Source organism: Balearica regulorum, chromosome 1 (genome assembly GCF_011004875.1).
Source record: "Balearica regulorum gibbericeps isolate bBalReg1 chromosome 1, bBalReg1.pri, whole genome shotgun sequence".
Lineage (NCBI taxonomy): Eukaryota > Metazoa > Chordata > Aves > Gruiformes > Gruidae > Balearica > Balearica regulorum.
The window spans coordinates 135,140,560-135,146,559 of record NC_046184.1 but is presented as its reverse complement, the minus strand read 5'-3'; positions in this window follow the sequence as shown (position 1 = coordinate 135,146,559).

Sequence of the window (6,000 nt, the reverse complement as noted above, 5' to 3'; positions counted from 1 at the left end):
TGTTATCCCAGAGGCGCTGATTGGCTTGGCCTTGGCCAGCGGCGGGTCCGTCTTGGAGCCGGCTGGCATTGGCTCTGTCAGACACAGGGGAAGCTTCTAGCAGCTTCTCACAGAAGCCCCCCCTGCAGGCCCCCCAGCTGCCAAAACGTTGCCACACAAACCCAATACACTGAAGAATACACAAAGAGATAAGTCATGATCTTCCATAACAGAATGCTGGGTGGATTTTCAGAAGTGGCAAAATGTCACTTATGTAGGGGGCAAAACAGACCTCCCATACTATCCAGCTGTCCCTCTGTCCTGTCTATGACAATGAATCAGTCAAGAGGTATCTTGGGAATTTCTAACAATATATATTATGTATATAAGCTATAGTTAAAATGAAGTGGGAAACATTTTCTTTGGGAAAATTAATCTCACCGCAATTAAATGATGATTCACAACTATATAGTGCTCTAATTAGGAGATAACAAATTGATTTACTCACAGCAAGCACTGATTGTATAAGAGACTTCTCTAATCACGAAGATAAATTAGCTGTCTTTAAAAATTATTCTAGCAGCGAGTTTGTTTCATGTAATACAGCAGTCTAAGGGATTAAGTGCAATTCCTGCTGTAATCACTAGGTGGCATTTGGTTGTGTTGGAAGAGTTCAATTTTGGACGTCAAATGAAATGGAGTATTGGATTTTATACAGAGTAATGAAACGTAAACAACATTTCTGTGACAGAAATGAGGATGTGGATGGATACTAGGTATAGATTCATAAAAAATCTATAATAAATATTAGAAAGGTCATATATGAGCTATATATAGGTCATTAAAATACTTAAAGATTACTGTAAGATGCTTGATGACAAGTAGTGTTAAGGCTTAACTCAGGTTAAGCTTGTTATTGAGAGAATAGTAACAATTAGCCCTGTGGCTGTGTCCCGGCCATCAGCCCACGCAGGTTGCGTGGGATCCAGGCGCATCGCTCGTCCCTTGGCTGACGTAAGACAGAGCAAAGCAAACAACCACTGGACTCCCTCGGGGGTGACTCCGGGCACCCCCAGTGCACCAGGGCGGCTGTGTCAGTCTGCACTGCTGCTCCCGTGCAGGTGTCCCTCCTTCCAGGCAGGTGCACACCCAGCTGGGTCATGCCTCGCCGGGTTCAGAGGGTCGCCAAAATATAGTTGTCTCACCGAATCCAGCAAGATGAGAGTGAAGCAGGACCCACCAGTTAGGAAGCAGCCAGGCAGCAAGTTCCTCTCCTCCCTTCTGCTGTACAAATCAGTGCTTCGTACTGACAGAGATGTAAGTGTTGCTGAGTCCTCGTGGGCCGTGGCCGTATGAATTCATTGTGTTAAGAGGTGCCTTGGGCACAGCTTTGCTCTCAGCTGAAGAGAACATGCGTTTCAAATCTTCTGCTAATGCTGTTGCCTTCCAGTTCCAGCAAAGGATTAAAAAGACAATCCAGAAAGAGGTCAATGTTTTGTTTGTCATTCAAAGGACAAAATCAAGGAGGAAAGAAATCTTTTGGAAAGAAAAATAACGTTTAGTCTGCCCTTTGGGAAGTAGAAAACTGATTACAAACTGTCTCCTTAACTTTGTTTCCAGAATTACTTCTAGACATACACTACCTGGGCACATGTGAGGGGCTGAGAAGTTTTTTGATTTAAATGCCGGTCTGGCAATGTGCGCAGTTCTTATCAGGAAAAAACAAGCATGCTTTATAATAAAACTGTGAAACATTAGAGAAAAAGATTGGGGCAAATAAAATGTTATGAGGGAAAGAAACATTTTCCTACACTCAAATGTACCGAGTCCCTCCCTCATCTCTAATATGGAAGCCTCTTGATTTTTTGCTGAGCAGCAAAGTACTAGCAAAGACATAAAAGTACATAGCTCACACCAGTTATTTCCCCATACAGTCATCTGTAGACATATGACGGTTGAGATGTCCCTTTTCCCAATATTTGAAAAAAATCTGAAGCAAATAAATGAACTACTGGGTGTAGGCAAATTAAGTCACAGTGTATTTATTCACCTGAACAAATACTAGACTTTATTAGTATGCTTTAAGAGAGCAGCCTCTCAGTTGGTTTCCATCAGAAATATTGTCTCCATAATGCACATGTTATAAAGGAACATATTTTATATCTGAGGAGGAGGCTGTTTCTCAGAAAAAGTCTGGCTTACAAGCCTTTCATTGAGCCATTTATTTCCTCTGCCACTGTCAACATTGCACCCCTTTTCCCAAAGGCTCATAAACGTGCCGTCAGGACCACAAACACTAATTGTTGGATTAGTGAAGCTGCAGAATTGCAGTGATTTGCTACACACTGCCTCACCTCCCTCACGCTGGCCTCTATCTCTAGCAAAAAGCAAGAATTGAAACATGAGGTCTATCTAAAGGTGAGACAGCTGCATGAGACTAATGCATTAACCTACTCACTGCAAATGATTCCTCATCTGCATCCTAATCATCACACACACACTGCCAATCTCCAGCCACCATGTCAGAAATAGTCCCTTCCTGGGGTGTTTGCTCTTCGGTTTGCCGCCTGCATCCACCCACCGCCAGCAGAGTACTTTGGAAATGGATCCGTCAATTAGTGCTGGGAACAGAAAGTCAGATGGTGGCACTTCGTGTTCAAACTGGAAATGGAGATGTTTATTTTTCAGCATTGCAGAGTGACACCTAATCACTTGCTTCATAAAAAGTGATTTTGCTTCAGGTTTGAATCACGACGTCTCTTAGCTGGGTCATTCCCAGCCCAGCAGCAGCTGAAAAGCATGAGCGTGCCGGGGCTACACGGGTTTGTGCATCCCTGCCCTCCCTGTGTAAACAGATGAATACACAGCTTTTACTCAGGCCACCAGTAAAGTACTCCCAAACTGTGTTCTGCCTATTAATTTGGCAAACTTTTTTTGGTAGCTATCACTGCAGGCAAGAAACGGAGACTGATGGAGAAAAACCAAGGATTTTTATGAATTGGATTGTATTGAGGGGAAAAAGAATAAAAATAACTCACAGCACAAACCTGATGCTCTGTTACCAAGCTCATGGTGTTTCAAGAGATATAAACCAGTGGTATAGTACACTGCCACTGTCACTTTAGCAGTACACGGAGCTTTTTACATGCACGAGAGCACTATTTCCGCCACCACATTCCCCGAAGTGTTACCTCCAGCTGTGATGTCGCAGCCGCAGTGGGATCCACCTCTCTGCGGGCTGGGGACAAGGGAGCACTCCAGGCTACACAGCCCGTGGCAGCTGCTGGGGAAGTACAGAGCATCCCCAGTGCCACCAAGTCCAAAATCACGGGGAGCCTCTCCCAGAGAAGGGAGGATGCAAAAAGGCTTGAGCTAACAAAGCTCCAGTTCAACAAGCCCCAGGTGGAACCCTCCTCCCCAATTTCTGCTATCGTTGCTCCATAACAACTTTATTTTCATTGACCTTTCAGGCAGGGGTTGGAAGGGTGCAGAGAAGCAACCGGGTGCTCAGCAGTCGGTACTCCCGGCCCTACGGTACCCTCCAGCTCGAGTCCAGCAGTGAGGCACTCCAGAAATATCGCTTCCTCGGGGCGGAGATGTCAGCCCCGCCAGCAGTGCACTCGGTTTCCTTTTGGAGCCATCCTGCCTGCTCCTTTGGCAGCTTGCAAAACACTTATTGGGCAAAGCAAACAGGGACCACAGAGAGAGGTCACCCTAGGTCTGCCAGTCACTGAAAGTGCTTTGGTTGCGTGCCGCGCCAGAGCGAACCACCTCCAACAACACAGACAGTGACAATGCTAACCAGGACAGGCCCATGGCTTCCTCTTGCTTCTGCATCGATAAGCCCTCTTCCTCTCAGGCTGGCAGAGCTGCAGCTAAACTGCACCCCAGGACTGGCCCTCAGTCACCCCAACCCATGCCCTGGGACCACGGGTGAGGAGCACCCACTGGCCTCGGCCAAAACTGTGTGGGGAAGCGTTGACACATGCTCAACCCTGGACAAGGACCATCCCCATGGCCGGGGATCCTGGGGAGCCTTCTCCTCCAACCTTGCCCACCAGGGAGTGACTGCAAGGTGCTCCTGGCACCTACCACCCCCTCCCTAGCAGAGCACCAGCTCTGCAGGGGAGCGCAGCGAGATCGTGCCCACAAGCTGGGATGTGGGAAGCGGTTTCGTGGTGATGTGAAACTTCCTGCTTGCCCCACCGATAAACGCAGCCGCAAAAGGTCATCTTAAAAATTCTGTGTGCAGTGTTAAGAAAGACATCGACTGTATATAGACACAAATAACCTCATGGCATCATCTCCTATGTTACGTATCCACAAAGGCCAACTGCAGACACTTGTGGTTTCAGGAAACAGCATCTTAGTTCTACCATTGATTATTAATCAGTAGATATGCTGTAGGCTAAATTCAAATAAATGTCACAGGGAGATTTAAATACGGTTTTATTTCTTCCAAGAGTATTTGAAGGGCCATATTTTGCCAACTTCAAATAATATATTGAAAGAACTTTTTCTTTTGGAAGTAATATTTCATTTTTCAAGTACCAAACGAACCTCACTGTTCTTTCTTCCGTGATACAGTCTTGTTTTTAAGACAAAACAAATTCGACTCTGTTTTTTTTTTCCCTTGGAAAACACAAATTTGCAAATGGTTTTGTAACTGAAGTATGTTACAAATGGAGAAGCTCAACACAGTTTACCGAGGTAAGATTTGCTCTGATTCAGAATAGATTGATAAGGGATTCCAGTGTGAAGGTGAGGTAAATCAATGCACATCACCTGCAATAAAGATAAGACTTGTAAACTGATAAGGGAAAAGATAAACCCTGTTTAAATGTATAAGAAACAGCTGAGTAATTTATAAGCTGCTTTTTTTTCAGTAAGTGATATAAGGTAACAATGTTGTTTAGCACCAACAGATATCTTCGAAGCATTTTATCACGATTGCTATCTTGTAGAAGCTTCTTAAGATAAATAAGATAAATCTTAAGATAAATAACAGGTTCTGTACTAACATCACTGTCTACACAGGACCATAGAGGTATATAAAGAATGCTTCAATGCAAGTAAGCTGGGTCCCAAATTGCAGTCTCACAAATCACCAAAATCACCTCAGAGTACTCCACCGGTAGCTCGCTGGTGGCCTAATGCTTGTGTTCTTCATCTTTCAAACTCATACGAGAAATAGCTTAACTACATTAATTATCCCAATACAATATTTCACTTAATAGTAACTGTCACAGGGAAGTTGCATGATTTTTTGAGTAGGAGGGTAATGCCCAGAAAACTCCTTATATTTTGGTTGGCACACTCAAAACAAAACAATTTGATAATTCCTTTTGGAGATGTTTAGTCAAATAACAGTAAGGACTAATTAGTTTTTTAATTACTCTCTGTGTCTCTAAAACTTTATGTTAGAAGTTGGAAACTTCTCTGAGCTCCTAAGTGTATCTTTGTTCTTTTGCTATGATATTAAAAGAACTTGAACGTAAAAGGAAAAAACACTATATAGTATTTCTACTATAACTTGAAAAAGGAATGGTGTTTGCTTGCCCTGAAATTATATGTAACTTTAATGATTTCTCATAGTTCATGACTGAAATCTGGTTTTCTTTTCCGGCACACCTTTGCTATTCAAAGCACATGTACTTTAATATTTGTTCATTCAACCTTCAAAATGTGCAGTTTGCCATGAAGATTTACAACCTGAAATATCATTACCAATGACTACAACAAGCCGTATTGTTACCTTGTTGAATATGAGCACGTTATTGGCCAGCTTTATTACCAACAATTTCAAATAAAATTGAAACATCACATCTGTTGCCAGTGTAAATAAAAAATAAGTAAGAACAGAGACTCAAATAAAAAGTGACTAACTGCAAAATAAATGCAAGTCTCAATTTATTGCTGTGTTTATAATTTCTTAGTTCTCTGCCTTTAACTTTGGAAATTCAGCCAAGTTGTACCTACTAAAAAATTACACTAACTGCTGATAAAAACCTGGGCAAGGGC